The 18,516-nt window shown below is 43.0% G+C and overlaps 1 protein-coding gene across 1 annotated transcript in view; it reads right to left on the bottom strand.

The window, feature by feature from the left end:
- The window catches only part of lhpp (phospholysine phosphohistidine inorganic pyrophosphate phosphatase), a 68,957-nt gene that overhangs the window by 1,069 nt on the left and 49,372 nt on the right, over window positions 1–18,516 (bottom strand). The window lies entirely within an intron of this gene.

The following is an 18,516-nucleotide window of genomic DNA, read 5'->3' on the forward strand; positions in this document are numbered from 1 at the left end:
ACCAGAGAAAAGTGCTATATAAATATAATTCACTTCGCATTACTTCTATGTGTAGAAATCTTTATTTATAATTGAATCACTTGTTTTTTTTTCAACAAGTTTTTAGTTATATCTTTTTTTCCAAATAGTTCAAGAAAGACCACTACAAATGAGCAATATTTTGCACTGTTATACAATTTAATAAATCAGAAACGGATGACATAGTGCTGTATTTTACTTCTTTATCTCTTTTTCAACCAAAAATGCTTTGCTCTGATTAGGGGGCACTTGAATTAAAACAATGTTCACAGGGGGTAGATCACTGAAAAAAGGTTGAGAACCACTGGTTTCGAACACAGGTGTCGAACTCAAGGTCCGAGGGTCGGATTTGGCTCACCGCATTATTTTCTTATAGCCCGCAAACGCCTAAATCAGGGGTGTCAAACTCATTTTTTAGATGGGGGGCCACATTGAGAAAAATATACTCCCAAGTGGTAAAATCACGGCACGATAACTTAAAAATAAAGACCACTTCAGATTGTTTTCTTTGTTTGAAAATAAAACAAGCACATTCTGCAATGATCATACTTGCCAACCTTAAGAGCTTTGAATTTGGATTTTCGAACTTTGTGTGTTCTCTATATCCAACATTATGTATTATTCCAGTGGTTCTCAAATGGGGGTACTTGAAGGTATGCCAAGGGGTACGTGAGATTTTATAAAAAATATTCTAAAATTAGCCACAATTCATAAAATCCTTTATTAATATATTCAACAAAATATGAATGTAAGTTCATAAACTGTGGAAAAAGAAATGCAACGATGCAATATTCAGTGTTGACAGCTAGATTTTTTTTGTGGACATGTTCCATAAATATTGATGTTAAAGATTTTTTTTTTTTTTTTTTTTAAGAAATGTTTAGAATTAAGTTGATGAATCCAGATGGATCTCTATTACAATCCCCAAAGAGGGCGCTTTAATTCTAAAATTAATCTTAATCAGGAAAAATTACTAATGATGTTGCATAAATTAATTTTTGAATTTTTTTCAAAAAGCTTCAAATTAGCTACTTTTTCTCTTCTTTTTTTCGGTTGAATTTTGAATTTTAAAGAGTCAAAATGATGTTTCAAAATTTAATTTTCATTTTTTCCTGTTTTTCTCCTCTTTTAAACCATTTTAAACCGGGGCAGTTTAGCTCGGTCGTGCCAGCAACTTGAGGGTTGCAGGTTCGATTCCCGCTTCCGCCATCCTAGTCACTGCCATTGTGTCCTTGGGCAAGGCACTTTACCCACCTGCTCCCAGTGCCACCCACACTGCTTTAAATGTAACTTAGATATTGGGTTTCACTATGTAAAGCGCTTTGAGTCACTAGAGAAAAGCGCTATATAAATATAACTCACTTCACTTCGCATTACTTCTATGTGTAGAAATCTTTATTTATAATTGAATCACTTGTTTTTTTTTTCAACAAGTTTTTAGTTATATCTTTTTTTCCAAATAGTTCAAGAAAGACCACTACAAATGAGCAATATTTTGCACTGTTATACAATTTAATAAATCAGAAACTGATGACATAGTGCTGTATTTTACTTCTTTATCTCTTTTTTTCAACCAAACATGCTTTGCTCTGATTAGGGGGTACTTGAATTGAAAAAAAAAAATGTTCTCACTGAAAAAAGGATGAGAACCACTGTCTTATTCTAACTGAATTGGCCTATGCATTTGATATATTTTTAACATTAAAAAAAAAATTCAGTTTATTTTGCAGTAAAAACTGGCAACTCAGTCACCAGAATTTCACTGTAAAATATACAGGTTGTTTTTTGTAGGTTTTTTACAACATAATATGGTATATGGGAAAAACTGTACCACTGTTTTTATACGGAAAAAAACTGTTAGCTTAGTCGCCAGAATTTTACTGTATTTTTCTTTTTTTTTACAACATTCATCCTTCTATTTTCTACCGCTTGTCCCTTTTGGGGCCGCGGGGGGTGTTAGAGCCTATCTCAGCTGCATTCAGGCGGAAGGGCATCATGAATTGATTAACGTGGACCCCGACTTAAACAAGTTGAAAAACTTACTCGGGTGTTACCATTTAGTGGTCAATTGTACGGAATATGTACTGAACTGTGCAATCTACTAATAAAAGTATCAATCAATCAAAGGCGGGGTACAACCTGGACAAGTCACTACCTCATCACAGGGCCAACACAGACAGACAGATAACATCCACACACCATATTATTCTTAAATGGGAAAAACATTACCGCTGTTTTTATTTGTTATTCTGGCAACTGAGCTGCCATTTTTTTTTTTTACCGTTTTTCCATTTAAAGTAATAATCCGTAAAAACAACAACCGTAGATTTTAAAGGCCTACTGAAACGAAATTTTCTTATTTAAACGGGGATAGCAGGTCCATTCTATGTGTCATACTTGATCATTTTGCTATATTGCCATATTTTCGCTGAAAGGATTTAGTAGAGAACATCGACGATAAAGTTTGCAACTTTTGGTCGCTAATAAAAAAGCCTTGCATGTACCCGAAGTAGCAGACGATGTGCGCGTGACGTCACGGGTTCTAGAGCTCCTCACATCCTCACATTGTTTATAATCATGGCCACCAGCAGCTAGAGCGATTCGGACAGAGAGAGCGACAATTTCCCCAATAATTTGAGCGAGGATGAAAGATTCGTGGATGAGGATAGTGAGAGTGAAGGACTAGAAGAAGAAAAAAAAAGAAGAGGGCAGTGGGAGCGATTCAGATGTTATTAGACACATTTACTAGGATAATTCTGGAAAATCCCTTATATGCTTATTGTGTTACTAGTGGGGCTTCACGGTGGCAGAGGGGTTAGTGCGTCTGCCTCACAATACGAAGTTCCTGCAGTTCTGGGTTCAAATCCAGGCTCGGGATCTTTCCGTGTGGAGTTTGCATGTTCTCCCCGTGAATGCGTGGGTTCCCTCCGGGTACTCCAGCTTCCTCCCACTTCCAAAGACATGCACCTGGGGATAGGTTGATTGGCAACACTAAATTGGCCCTAGTGTGTGAATGTGAGTGTGAATGCTGTCTGTCTATCCGCGTTGGCCCTGCGATGAGGTGGCGACTTATCCAGGGTGTGCCCTGCCTTCCGCCCGATTGTAGCTGAGATAGGCGCCAGCGCCCCCCGCGACTCGAAAGGGAATAAGCGGTAGAAAATGGATGGATGGAGGGTGTTACTAGTGTTTTGGTGAGATTATATAGTCATACCTGAAAGTCGGAGGGGTGTGGTGATCGCCAGTGTCTCTGAGGGAAGCCAGAAAGTCGCAGCTGCCTCTATGACAGCTGCAGGAACGACACAAGCTCCGCTAATGTTTATGGTAAGAGCCGACTTATTACTACAATTTTCTCACCGAAACCTGTCGGTTTACATGTGGTAGGGAACCATGTTCACTTGACGGCTCTGTTCCATATTAAAGCTTCACAACAAACAAAGAAACACTGGCTGTGTTTGTGTTGCCACAGCTGATGCAATCCACCGCTTTCCACCAACAGCGTTCTTCTTTGACGTTTCCATTATTAATTGAACAAATTGCAAAAGATTCAGCAACACAGATGTCCAGAATACTGTGTAATTTTGCGATAAAAACAGACTACTTTTAGCCGTGATCGGTGCTGGGAGAACATGTCCGCTACCACCGGTGACGTCACGCACACGCGTCATCATTCCGCGACGTTTTCAACAGGAAACTTCGCGGGAAATTTAAAATTGCAATTTATTAAACTAAAAAGGCCGTATTGGCATGTGTTGCAATGTTAATATTTCATCATTGATATATAAACTATCAGACTGCGTGGTCGGTAGTAGTGGGTTTTTATCACCAGACCTATGTAAGCGTTGGTTGATGGTGCAGAAAAAAGACCATATATTTTTTTAACCGATTTCCAAACTCTAAATGGGTAAATTTTAGCGAAATAAACGCCTTTCTGTTTATCACTCATGTGGTGATGATGTCAGAAAGTGACGTCTCCGAGGTAATACAGCCGCCATTTTCATTTTCAACACATTACAAACACCGGGTCTCAGCTCTGTTATTTTCCGTTTTTTCGACTTTCGACAGGGAGGGATTCAAGTTGCACCACTGGCCCGAATATGCGAAAGTGTCTGCCGCCAGACCCCCATTGAATGTACCAAAGTGTCTCCACATTTTACATGACGAAGAGATGTATGGATAACCTACAGATGCATTTTCAACGATAAAGTCAACTAAATCACCAAGGTAAGTTTTGTTGATGTTGACTTATGTGCTAATCGGACATATTTGGTCGCGGCGTGACTGCCAGCTAATCGATTCTAACATGCTACACTAATCGATGCTAACATGCTATTTACCGGCGGTGCTAAAGCAGACATGGCAATAGCATGTTAGCATCGATTAGCGTAGCATGTTAGCATCGATTAGCTGGCAGTCACGCCGCGACCAAATATGTCCGATTAGCACATAAGTCAACATCAACAAAAATCACCTTTGTGATTTAGTTGACTTTATCGTTGAAAATGCATCTTGAAAAACTTATTCCATCCTTCCATCCATTTTCTACCGCTTATTCCCTTTCGGGGTCGCGGGGGGCGCTGGCGCCTATCTCAGCTACAAACTCATTCGGGTGTTACCATTTAGTGGTCAATTGTACGGAATATGTACTGTACTGTGCAATCTACTAATAAAAGTATCAATCAATCAATCAATCTGTAGGTTATCCATACATCTCTTCGTCATGTAAAATGTGGAGACACTCCCGCACATTCAATGGGGGTCTGGCGGCAGACACTTTCGCATCTTCGGGCCAGTGGTGCAACTTGAATCCCTCCCTGTTAGTGTTGTTACACCCTCCGACAACACACCGACGAGGCATGATGTCTCCAAAGTTCCAAAAAATAGTCAAAAAACGGAAAATAACAGAGCTGAGACCCGGTGTTTGTAATGTGTTGAAAATTAAATTGGCAACTGTATTACCTCGGAGACGTCACTTTCTGACGTCATCGCAAAAAGAGCGATAAACAGGCGTTTCATTCGCCAAAATCCACCCATTTAGAGTTCGGAAATCGGTTAAAAAAATATATGTTCTTTTTTCTGCACCATCAAGGTATATATTGACGCTTACATAGGTCTGGTGATAATGTTCCCCTTTAATCATCATAGTTTATACATTGAATTATTTACATTATTTACAATCCGTGATATAGTTGCAAATGCATCTGCAGGTTATCCATACATCTCTGTTACCGGCGGTGCTAAAGCAGACATGGCACACAGATGTATGGATAACCTGCAGATGCATTTGCAACTATAAAGTCAACGAAATCACAATGGTGAGTTTTGTTGATGTTGACTGCCAGCTAATCGATGCTAATATGCTATGCTAATCGATGCTAACATGCTATTTACCGGCGGTGCTTAAGCAGACATGGCACCGAGATGTATGGATAACCTGCAGATGCATTTGCAACTATAAAGTCAACGAAATCACAAAGGTGAGTTTTGTTGATGTTGACTGCCAGCTAATCGATGCTAACATGCTACGCTAATCGATGCTAACATGCTATTTTCCGGCGGTGCTAAAGCAGACATGGCACAGAGATGTATGGATAACCTGCAGATGCATTTGCAACTATATTACGTTTCCTTCCACCAACATTTAATGCGAAAAAAACACTTACCAATCGACGGATTTAAGTTGCTCCAGTGTCAAGAGATGCCAAAGTCCTGATCGTTTGGTCCGCACATTTTACCGGCGATGCTAACGCAGCTATTCGGCCATGCTATGGCTATGAATAGCGTCAATAGCTATTCGCTCAATAGCTTCAGTTTCTTCTTCAATACTTTCATACTCCAACCATCCGTTTCAATACATGCGTAATCTGTTGAATCGCTTAAGCCGCTGAAATCCGAGTCTGAATCCGAGCCAATGTCGCTATATCTTGCTGTGGTAACCGCCATGTTGTTTGTATTGGCAGCCCTGTATGACGTCACAGGGAAATGGACGGGTGGATATAGCGATGGTGAAAATCAGGCACTTTGAAGCAGTTTTTCGGGATATTCCGGGAGGTGTAAAATTTTGAAAAAAACTTCGAAAAATAAAACAAGCCACTGGGAAATGATTTTTATTGTTTTTAACCCTTTTGAAATTGTGATAATGTTCCCCTTGAAGGGTTAAAAACTGATAAAAAATCAGTTCCCAGTGGCTTATTTTATTTTTCGAAGTTTTTCTCAAAATTTTACCCATCACGCGATATCCCGAAAAACGGCATCAAAGTGCTTGATTTACACCATCGCTATATCAACCCGTCTATTGCCCTGTGACGTCACTGCGGGATGCCAATACAAACAAACATGGCGGATAGCACATAAAGGTCAATCAATCAATCAATCAATGTTTACTTATATAGCCCTAAATCACTAGTGTCTCAAAGGGCTGCACAAACCACTACGACATCCTCGGTAGGCCCACATAAGGGCAAGGAAAACTCACACCCAGTGGGACGTCGGTGACAATGATGACTATGAGAACCTTGGAGAGGAGGAAACAAATGGATGTCGAGCGGGTCTAACATGATACTGTGAAAGTTCAATCCATAATGGATCCAACACAGTCGCGAGAGTCCAGTCCAAAGCGGATCCAACACAGCAGCGAGAGTCCCGTTCACAGCGGAGCCAGCAGGAAACCATCCCAAGCGGAGGCGGATCAGCAGCGCAGAGATGTCCCCAGCCGATACACAGGCGAGCAGTACATGGCCACCGGATCGGACCGGACTCCCTCCACAAAGGAGAGTGGGACATAGTAGCTCGGATTCAGACTCGGATTTCAGCGGCGCAAGCGATTCAACAGATTACGCAGTTTCTTCTTCAGTACTTTCATAATCCAACCATCCGTTTCAATACATGCGTAATCTGTTGAATCGCTTAAACCGCTGAAATCCGAGTCTGAATCCGAGCTAATGTCGCTATATCTTGCTGTGGTATTCCCATTGTTTGTTTACATTGGCAGCACTGTGTGACGTCGCAGGGAAATGGATAGTCGCATCGCAAATAGCGAAAATCAAGCACTTTAAAGCTTTTTTGAGGGCTATTCGGCAAAATTTTGAAAAAAACTTCAAAAAATACAACAAGCCACTGGGAACTGATTTTTATTGTTTTTAACCCTTTTGAAATTGTGATAATGTTCCCCTTTAAGGTTAAAAAAACAACAACTGGCAGTTCAAAACAATAACGTTTTCATAACATGGTCACTACTGCCTACTTTGTCTTCTTATATTCTTATTTTACTGTTATATTGTTATTCCCATTGTTGCTTTTTAGTTTTTTATTCTTATTGTAATATTTCTCTATTTTGTTTCCATTTAAACCCCCATTATTTACTTTTATTTAAATTGATCTCAACTCTGTACACTGCTGCTGGAATTTTAATTTTCCTAAAGGAACTCTCCTGAAGGAATCAATAAAGTACTATCTATCTATCTATATATCTATCTATCTATCTTTAGCCGTAAAAAAAAATGGTTGTAGTTTTTGCAATTTACAGTAATATTCTTTGAAAAAAACTACTTAAATTTTCACTGTAATTTTTAAAGTGTACAATTTAATGAAAATGAATTTGACACTCCTGATTTAGAACAAGAAGTCAGTGTACGGGTGCTAAATAGGCGCCAGTGTTCCCCGGAGATCATAAGAGCTCACTTATGATCGACTAAGTATGCGCCGTAAGAAAGGGTGTCGATTGCATTTGTCTAGGTGTCGGTGAATGGGCCTGCAGGGAAGTCTCAGGCCTCTCTTATCGGCCGCGGTCCTGCTCCCATCCCGTCTATATCTGCAGGCGGAGGACTGATTTGACAACTCGAGGAAGGCCCATGGCCAAAAGTCAAATCTAAGAGCTTACAAATAAATGCAAGGAACATACAGAAATGATCTTTTTTATAGGTGATTGTCGAGCTTTCTCTGGGGTTCTTTCGTGGCACTATTGCGTCATTCAGGAATGAGATGTCCGATAATGGCCAATATTGTCCAACTCTTAATTACCTATTCCGATACCAACCGATACCTTAAACCGCTGAAATCCGAGTCTGAATCCGAGCTAATGTCGCTATATCTTGCTGTGGTATTCCCATTGTTAGCGATGGTGTAAATCAAGCACTTTGATACCGTTTTTCGGGATATTGTGTGATGGGTAAAATTTTGAGAAAAACTTCGAAAAATAAAATAAGCAACTGGGAACTGATTTTTTATTGGTTTTAACCCTTCAAGGGGAACATTATCACAATTTCAAAAGGGTTAAAAACAATAAAAATCGTGGAATTAACACATTATTATGCTTAATTTTGTTGTGATGCATTTAACAATGTAACGAGGTTTTCCAAAAATAAAGCGGAGGGTGTATATTGTAACGTCCCAGAAGAGTTAGTGCTGCAAGGGGTTCTGAGTATTTGTTCTGTTGTGTTACGGTGCGGATGTTCTCCCCGAAATGTGTTTGTACTCTCTGTATTTCCTGCCCATTGATGTTGATATGCCAGTGCTTAGTATTTGTCCGGTTTTTATTAGAACGAAATAGAATACAATTTGTTTTATTTACATTAAGTGAGAGCTTATTGCATTTGAACCAGGAATCCACTTTCACAAGCTCTGAATTGACAGTTTCTTAAAGATCGTGTAGGCTCCTGTGTGAGGTAAACAAATTTGTATCATCAGCAAAAATTATTTTATGAAAAAGTCTCGGAGGAGTTTACGAAATCATTTATGCATAGGATAAAAAGGAGAGGCCCCAAGATGGATCCCTGGGGAACCCCATAATTTATGGTCATACAGGGTGAGTTGTGATCGTTGACAAATACACATTGTTGCCTTCCGTAAAGGTAAGAACGGAGCCAATCGAGAGGTACCCCTCTGACACCGTAGTGATATAGCTTGTACGATAAGATCTCAAAGTCTATTGTGTCAAAGGCTTTGGACGGATCCAAAAAAATGCCAATACGGCATTTTCTTCTTCACGTGCTTCATAGTTTTGATGCCTTCAGTAACAATCTACAACAGGGCTAGGGAACCTGTGGCTCTAGAGCCAGATGTGGCTCTTTTGATGACTGCACCTGGCTCTCAGATAAATCTTAGCTGACATTGCTAAACACGGTAAGTAATGAATAATTCTGCCGGTAAACACAGTGTCAAAAATAACGTTCAAAATATAAAAGATTCTCATGCATTTTGATCCATCCATCCGGTTTCTACCGCACCGGTTCAAGAAGTCGCATTAATGGTAAGAAGTATTTTATTTATTGTTGGTTAGCTTCAGAATAACAATGTTATTAAAAAGAATAAGAGACTCGTTATACTCTAAAAATGTTGGACTTACTTAAAATGCATGCATTATCATCATTTATTTGTATTCCTTTCATGAAAATGCGTATATAAAAACCACGTACAATTGACACTTTCATTGTTTTTTTTCTGTTTCTTATACATTTCCATGATCAGAAAGGAGCAGATGGAAGAAAAATATTCTTATATTCATCTGCCCCCTTTTTAACACAAATTATTTTCGATGACTTTATGACTTTATAACTCTATACTCTCGGCAGGGTTCTTGAGGGTGCATGGGAGTTTGCCCAACCAGTCTACATGTGCTTTGTGGACATGGAGAAGGCAATCGACCGTGTCCCTCGGGAAGTCCTGTGGGGAGTGCTCAGAGAGTATGGGGTACCGGACTGTCTTATTGTGGCGGTCCGCTCCCTGTATGATCAGTGTCAGAACTTGGTCCGCATTGCTGGCAGTAAGTCGAACACGTTTCCAGTGAGGGTTGGACTCCGCCAAGGCTGTCCTTTGTCACCGATTCTGTTCATAACTTTTATGGACAGAATTTCTCGGCGCAGTCAAGGCGTTGAGGGGTTCCGGTTTGGTGGCCGCGGGATTGGGTCTCTGCTTTTTGCAGATGATGTGGTCCTGATGGCTTCATCTGGCCGGGATCTTCAGCTCTCACTGGATCGGTTCGCAGCAGAGTGTGAAGCGACCGGAATGAGAATCATCACCTCCAAGTCCGAGTCCATGGTTCTCTCCCGGAAAAGGGTGGAGTGCCATCTCCGGGTTGGGGAGGAGACCCTGCCCCAAGTGGAGGAGTTCAAGTACCTAGGAGTCTTGTTCACGAGTGAGGGAAGAGTGGATCGTGAGATTGACAGGCGGATCGGTGCGGCGTCTTCAGTAATGCGGACGTTGTATCGATCCGTTGTGGGGAAGAAGGAGCTGAGCCGGAAGGCAAAGCTCTCAATTTACCGGTCGATCTATGTTCCCATCCTCACCTATGGTCATGAGCTTTGGGTCATGACCGAAAGGATAAGATCACGGGTACAAGCGGCCGAAATGAGTTTTCCTCCGCCTTAGAGATAGGGTGAGAAGCTCTGCCATCCGGGAGGAACTCAAAGTAAAGCCGCTGCTCCTCCACATCGAGAGGAGCCAGATGAGGTGGTTCGGGCATCTGGTCAGGATGCCACCCGAACGCCTCCCTAGGGAGGTGTTTAGGGCACGTCCGGTCGGCAGGAGGCCACGGGGAAGACCCAGGACACGTTGGGAAGACTATGTCTCCCGGCTGGCCTGGGAACGCCTCGGGATCCCCCGGGAAGAGCTAGACGAAGTGGCTGGTGAGAGGGAAGTCTGGGCTTCCCTGCTTAGGCTGCTGCCCCCGCGACCCGACCTCGGATAAGCGGAAGATGATGGATGGATGGATGGATGGACTTTATAACAGTTCCCTCCAACAACACCCAAACTCCAACATACTTTTCAATGTTCCTTCAAGCATTTTCACAATGACACATCCAATCTAAATCAAAATTAAGTTTGATATAATTCCAGTTTTCTCTTTTTATAACTTCTTTTTTAAAAACAAAGATATTCTTACAGCTTTTTGAGTCTTTCTTTAGAGAATTCCATGCTTTCACACCAACAACAGACAAGCACATTTGTTTCAAATTTGTTCGCACTCTTGGATGTTTAAAGTCATACGGCCTTCTGTGCTTCTCATCTTCAGATGTGATTACAAATAACTTTTGTATGTCCTTCGAAAGAATTTTATTTCTCGCTTTGAACATCATTAATAGAGTATACAATTCTACAATGTCTTTTAGTTTTAGTAATCCTGACCTAATTAAATGGTTTTGTGTGCTCTCTATATCGTACTTTAAAAATGATACGAATTGCTCTTTTCAATCAATCAATCAATCAATGTTTACTTATACAGCCCTAAATCACTAGTGTCTCAAAGGGCTGCACAAACCACTACGACATCCTCGGTAGGCCCACATAAGGGCAAGGAAAACTCACACCCAGTGGGACGTCGGTGACAATGATGACTATGAGAACCTTGGAGAGGAGGAAAGCAATGGATGTCGAGCGGGTCTAACATGATACTGTGAAAGTTCAATCCATAATGGATCCAACACAGTCGCGAGAGTCCAGTCCAAAGCGGATCCAACACAGCGGATCCAACACAGCAGCAGAAAACCATCCCAAGCGGAGGCGGATCAGCAGCACAGAGGAGAACATGCAAACTCCACAAAGAAAGATCCCGAGCCTGGATTTGAACCTAGGACCTTTGTATTGTGAGGCAGACGCACTAACCTCCCGACCCCTGTGAAATAAATGCATTATGTTGCTATGATATGTATTTCCCAATATTTCTGCACAATAATTGAAATAAGATTGAATAATAGTTGTATTGAGTCTTAAAAAAATATTATATGGCTCTCACGGAAATACCTTTTAAAATATTTGGCTTGTATGGCTCTCTCAGCTAAAAAAGGTTCCCGACCCCTGATCCATCCATCCATTTTCTACCGCTTAAAAATCAGCATTTATAATTGAGTCACTTCTTTATTTTTCAACAAGTTTTTATTTATTTTTATATCTTTTTTTCCAAATAGTTCAAGAAAGACTAGTACAAATGAGCAATATTTTGCACTGTTATTTATTTTATTTTTTTCCATTTTCTACCGCTTATTCCCTTTTGGGGTCGCGGGGGGCGCTGGCGCCTATCTCAGCTACAATCGGGCGGAAGGCGGGGTACACCCTGGACAAGTCGCCCCCTCATCGCAGGGCCAACACAGATAGACAGACAACATTCACACTCACATTCACACACTAGGGCCAATTTTAGTGTTGCCAATCAACCTATCCCCAGGTGCATGTCTTTGGAAGTGGGAGGAAGCCGGAGTACCCGGAGGGAACCCACGCATTCACGGGGAGAACATGCAAACTCCACACAGAAAGATCCCGAGCCTGGATTTGAACCCAGGACTGCAGGACCTTCGTATTGTGAGGCAGACGCACTAACCTCCCGACCCCTGATCTATCCAATCCAATCCAATCCACTTTATTTATATAGCACATTTAAACAACAATAACGTTTCCAAAGTGCTCCACAGCCATCCTATTTGGGTCCCATATCAAACTTAAGAAGGTCAGTGACTTCACTATAAAAGTGGGTGACATTGTTATCACCAGGAAGGATGAGATCACCTACCTAGGTTCCATTCTAGAGGCTCATCTTTCCTGTGATAAAATGGCAACCAAGGTGATCAAAAAGGTCAACCAAAGAACGAGATTCCTCTACAGAATCTCCTCTCTGGTCAACAAAAGCACCTTGAGGATTCTAGCGGGAACTCTCATTCAACCCTTCTTCGATTACGCTTGCACCTCCTGGTACCCCAGCACCTCCAAAACCCTCAAATCTAGACTCCAAACATCCCAGAATAAGCTAATCCGGTTACTTTTAGACCTCCACCCCAGATCACACCTCAATCCTACCCACTTCTCCAAAGTGGGCTGGCTCAGGGTGGAGGACAGAGTAAAACAACTTGCACTGAGCCTAGTCTATAAAATCCGCTACACCTCCTTGATACCGAAGTACATGTCAAACTACTTCCTTAATGACCGCCATAACCACAACACCAGGGGGAGCTCCACAAACCACGTTAAACCCAGATTCCGATCTAACAAAGGTCTTAACTCATTCTCTTTCTATGCCACATCAATGTGGAATGCACTCCCAACAGGTATAAAAGTAAGTGCATCTCTATATTCCTTCAAAACCGCTCTAAAACAACACCTCCAGGCAACTTCAACACTTTACTAATACCCTCCTCCATTCACATCCCATCTCCCCGGATTATAAACAACTCAAATGTACTTCTAATGTATATACTTGTTCTTATGCTATGTGAACTCACTATGTTCTCTGCTGGCTGTACATATCCTACTAAATAAGACCTACACTGTTTCAATGTCCATTTTTCTCTGTTGATGACTGAAGTTCTGATATCAACCAAAGCTCCTCATCCCACCCCCCGGATTGTAAATAATGTAAATAATTCAATGTACATACTATGATGATTAACTTGTGTGATGACTGTATTATGTTGATAGTATATATTTGTACCATGAATTGATTAACGTGGACCCCGACTTAAACAAGTTGAAAAACTTATTGGGGTGTTACCATTTAGTGGTCAATTGTACGGAATATGTACTGTACTGTGCAATCTACCAATAAAAGTATCAATCAATCAATCAATCAAAGCCATGTTAAAAACAATATTATGCTCCACCAATGACTGAATAAAACAAAAAATGAATAAAAATAAAACCAATAAAAACAATATAAAAACAAATATGATTAAAAACTATTTTAAAGGGTAAAATCAATTAAAACAGTAAAATAAAAATCAAAGTGTATAAAAAACACAGAGGACCACACAACTCACGTAGTGTTAAAATGTAAATAGTCATGAAAATAAAGAAAACCCACTGAATAAGGCGAAGGTGTGTCCAAACGTTCAGCCTGTACTGTGTGTACCAACAGAATAAAAAAAAGACACCTGGTAGGAGTAACTCGACCTTCCAATCTGATTCTTATTTCACTTTCCCGAATCGAGAAAGGACATGAGGCGCTGGCGGCGGCCAACTTCAGACTGGCTGGCGATACGGCCGTGTAATCAGCTGGTAGGGGGAAATGTGATCCCTTCAGCCCCCCCCCCCCTGCACTGAGAAGACAAGAGATGCCTCCTTCATTCATCTGCATGACTGCACCCCAGACTTTAGCTCGGTTAAGAACAGGGGCCTATAGATACCCCTCACCCGCCCCCGTCTTGGCCGGCCTGCCTAGCCACAGGTCGGAGCTCCAGATGGGCCCCGGCTTTGTCCCCCGCCCCCCCCATTTGTGGAGTGTGTGGTGCGCACACACCGCCATTAATCCTGCGCGGGAGCCGTGGCAAATATTTGTGAGCTGCGGGGAGAAAAAGGAGGCCGGCGTGGGGCATTCAAAGAGAAGGTGTTGAATACTGAATGCGGGGCAGAGTGGTGCCATGTGTTTGCACACGTCTGTCAGCCCGGGTTACGTGAGCTGAGCCGCTAATGGTCCCGGTGTCGCCTCCTGTGTGGCCTCGAACACGCGTACGGTATCTCATAAGTGCGACAACACCCCTCACGGGACAATAAGCAGCTTACTTTAGAGAAGTCAGTGTACGGCTTGTGTGGGTTTATCATCTATTGAAGATGAGTCGACCCACATTAGCCCTGAATGCAAATTGTTAGTGACTTAATCATCTTGGGCATGGAATTGAGCAGAGATGACCATCGTGATCATCCATCCAGCCATCTTTTTCCGCTTATCCGAGGTCGGGTCGCGGGGGCAGCAGCCTAAGCAGGGAAGCCCAGACCTCCTTCTCCCCAGCTACTTCGTCCAGCTCTTCCTGGGGAATCCTGAGGCGTTCTCAGGCCAGCCGGGAGACATAGTCTTCCCAACGTGTCCTAGGTCTTCCCCGTGGCTTCCTACCGGTCGGAAGTGCCCGAAACACCTCCCTAGGGAGGCGTTCGGGTGGCATCCTGACCAGATACCCGAACCGCCTCATCTGTCTCCTCTCGATGTGGAGGAGCAGCGGCTTTACTTTGAGCTCCTCACCCTATATCTAAGGGAGAGCCCCGCCAAACTCATTTAGGCCACTTGTACCCGTGATCTTGTCCTTTCGGTCATGACCCAAAGCTCATGACCATAGGTGAGGATGGGAACGTAGATCGACTGGTAAATTGAGAGCTTTGCCTTCCGGCTCAGCTCTTTATTCACCACAACGGATCGATACAGCGTCCGCATTGCTGAACACGCCGCACCGATCCGTCTGTCGATCTCATAATCCACTCTTCCCTCACTCGTGAACAAGACTCCAAGGTACTTGAACTCCTCCACTTGGGGCTGGGTCTCCTACCCAACCCGGAGATGGCACTCCACCCTTTTCCGGGCAAGAACCATGGACTCTGACTTGGGAAGTACTGGCTATCCTGAGTCGGGACCCAGGATGGACCGCTCGCCTGTGTATCGGCTGGGACATCACTGCGCTGCTGATCCGCCTCCGCTTGGGGTGGTTTCCTGCTGGCTCCACTGTGGATGGGACTCTCTCTGCTGTGTTGGATCAACTTTGGACTGGACTCTCGCGGCTGTGTTGGATCCACTAAGGATTGAACTTTCACAGTATCATGTTAGACCTGCTCGACATCCATTGCTTTCGGTTCCCCTAGGGGGTGGGGTGGGGTGGGGGCGTTGCCCACATATGCGGTCCTCTCCAAGGTTTCTCATAATCATCATTGTCACCGACGTCCCACTGGGTGTGAGTTTGCATGTTCTCCCCGTGACTGCGTGGGTTCCCTCCAGGTACTCCGGCTTCCTCCCACCTCCAAAATCATGCATCTGGGGAAAAGTTGATTGGCAACACTAAAATTGGCCCTATGGTGTGAATGTTGTCTATCTGTGTTGGCCCTGCGATGAGGTGGCGACTTGTCCAGGGTGTACTCCGCCTCCCGCCCAAATGCAGCTGAGATAGGGTCCGGCGACCCCCAGCGACCCCAAAAGGGACAAGTGGTATAAAATGGATGGATGAATGTATGGTTAGGGACCCTTTTTCAGACACGGAGTGGCATTTTCGTGACTTCTGCGGTGCTTTTTGGTGAACTTCTGGATCTGCCTCCCGGCAGCCTTTAGGCCATGGAGACCAGCTGCTGGGTCTCTGCCACACCAGAGTCCGTTTGGAGAGACGCGGATGACGAACAAGCTTCACAATGTCTTGGCTGAATGATCAGGTTTTGGACGCCTTGGTCTCCCTTAGACACATCCTTGCTCATTCATGCGGACTGGACGCTGGCCGGGAGTTGGTGGTTGGAGTCGGCTCTCTTGGTCGCTTTGTTGGGTCTGCTCCTTTTTTTGTAAGGGGCGCCGGAAGTTGGCAGACCCGTCAGGGATTTGGTTCTGTCTCCCTGTAATGTTTGTCCGATCTTGAATGGGATTGAGCTGAACATTTTGATTCACGTCCTGGCAAGAAATCTGCGTTCCGAAGGGGGGAGGGGGTCACAGATTCTGTGACCACAGATTCTGTGACCCAAGATGAGGTGCCTCATCGACTTAAAAAAGTTGAAAAACTTATTCGGGTGTTACCATTTAGTGGTCAATTGTACGGAATATGTACTGTACTGTGCATCCTACTAATAAAAGTTTCAATCAATCAATCAATCAATCAATCAATGCCAGTCTTAACACACGGGATATAACCCGGAAGCGGATACCATTCGACAAAAACCTAACATGCCGATCGTATTGTACCGTATGTCCCGGCAAGAAATCTGCGTTCAAAAGACTCCGGCTTATTAGTGATTCCTAGAGCCCAAAAAAAGTCTGCGGGCTATAGAGCGTTTTCCGTTCAGGCTCCAGTACTCTGGAATGCCTTCCCGGTAACAGTTCGAGATGCTACCTCAGTAGAAGCATTTAAGTCTCACCTTAAAACTCATCAGTATACTCTAGCCTTTAAATAGACCTCCTTTTTAGAGCTGTTGATCTGCCGCTTCTTTTCTTTCTCCTATGCCCCCCCTCCCTTGTGGAGCGGGTCCGGTCCGATGACCATGGATGAAGTACTGGCTGTCCAGAGTCGAGACCCAGGATGGACCGCTCGTCGGGACCCAGGATGGACCGCTCGCCTGTATCGGTTGGGGACGTCTCTACGCTGCTGATCCGCTTGAGATGGTTTCCTGTGGACGGGACTCTCGCTGCTGTCTTAGATCCGCTTGAACTGAACTCTCGCGGCTGTGTTGGAGCCACTATGGATTGAACTTTCACAGTATCATGTTAGACCCGCTCGACATCCATTGCTTTCGGTCCCCTAGAGAGGGGGTGTTGCCCACATCTGAGGTCCTCTCCAAGGTTTCTCATAGTCAGCATTGTCACTGGCGTCCCACTGGATGTGAATTCTCCCTGCCCACTGGGTGTGAGTTTTCCTTGCCCTTTTGTGGGTTCTTCCAAGGATGTTGTAGTCGTAATGATTTGTGCAGTCCTTTGAGACATTTGTGATTTGGGACTATATAAATAAACATTGATTGATTGATTGATTGAACATTTGTAATGAAGTGGAGACTGTTAATTTGCTTCATAAATTAAAAGAACAGAAAGTTTTGAAGTGTGTCAGTTGGAGAAAAAAATGATACAGAGATCTAATTAAGAAGGTGACTAAGGAAATGTAGAATGCCCGTTTAATTCGGACTCCCGAACTAAATACGAATTAGAGGAAAGAGAATGAAGCAGGAATGTTAAAGGCGAATAATAAACAACCCTCTTCATGCGAAATTTGTGCACTCCAAACTGATTACCAATAACTCGTTATCCAGCACAACCGGAAAAACAGTCCATAACAATAGCAACCATTCTCTGGAACAGTATCTGCCAGGACACCAGCTGCCTTTTCCTTCAAATTTAAAACTCCTTCCATCAATCAAGAGCCTAATGAATGAACTCAGAGACATTCAAAAGTTTTGTTTCCATTATTTGACCAGTTTCGCCGAAACAAAATTACTTCTAAACAACTCTCCGCCGCCAGTCTTTCTTTGCTTCGGAACTCCATCAGCGACATACTTGGTTATAACGTCATGTTTGTAGCGCAATCTAAGAAAATTTCTTCAGAATCAGAATCATAAATACTTTATTAATCCCCCGGAAAGACAGTCCATAACAATAGCAACCCTTATCTGAACAGTATCTGCCAGGACACCAACGGCCTTTTCCTTCGAATTTAAAACTTCCATCAATCAGAGCCTTATGAATGAATGAACTTCAAAACTGCTCTAAAAAACCTCCTGGCAACTTCAACCCTAAACTAACACCCTCCTCCATTCACATCCCATCTCCCCGGATTGTAAATAACCTAATGTAAACAATCAAATGTATTTCTAATGTTCTTATGCTATCTGAACTCACTATGGTCTCTTCTGGCTGTACATATCCTACTAAGTAAGACCTACACCTTTTCAATGTCCATTTCTCTGTTGATATCAACCAAAGCTCCTCATTCCACCCCCGGATTGTAAATAATGTAAATAATTCAATGTATAAACTATGATGATTAAAGGGGAACATTATCACCAGACCTATGTAAGCGTCAATATGTACCTTGATGGTGCAGAAAAAAGAACATATATTTTTTTAACCGATTTCCG

Source organism: Nerophis ophidion, linkage group LG08 (assembly GCF_033978795.1).
Source record: "Nerophis ophidion isolate RoL-2023_Sa linkage group LG08, RoL_Noph_v1.0, whole genome shotgun sequence".
Lineage (NCBI taxonomy): Eukaryota > Metazoa > Chordata > Actinopteri > Syngnathiformes > Syngnathidae > Nerophis > Nerophis ophidion.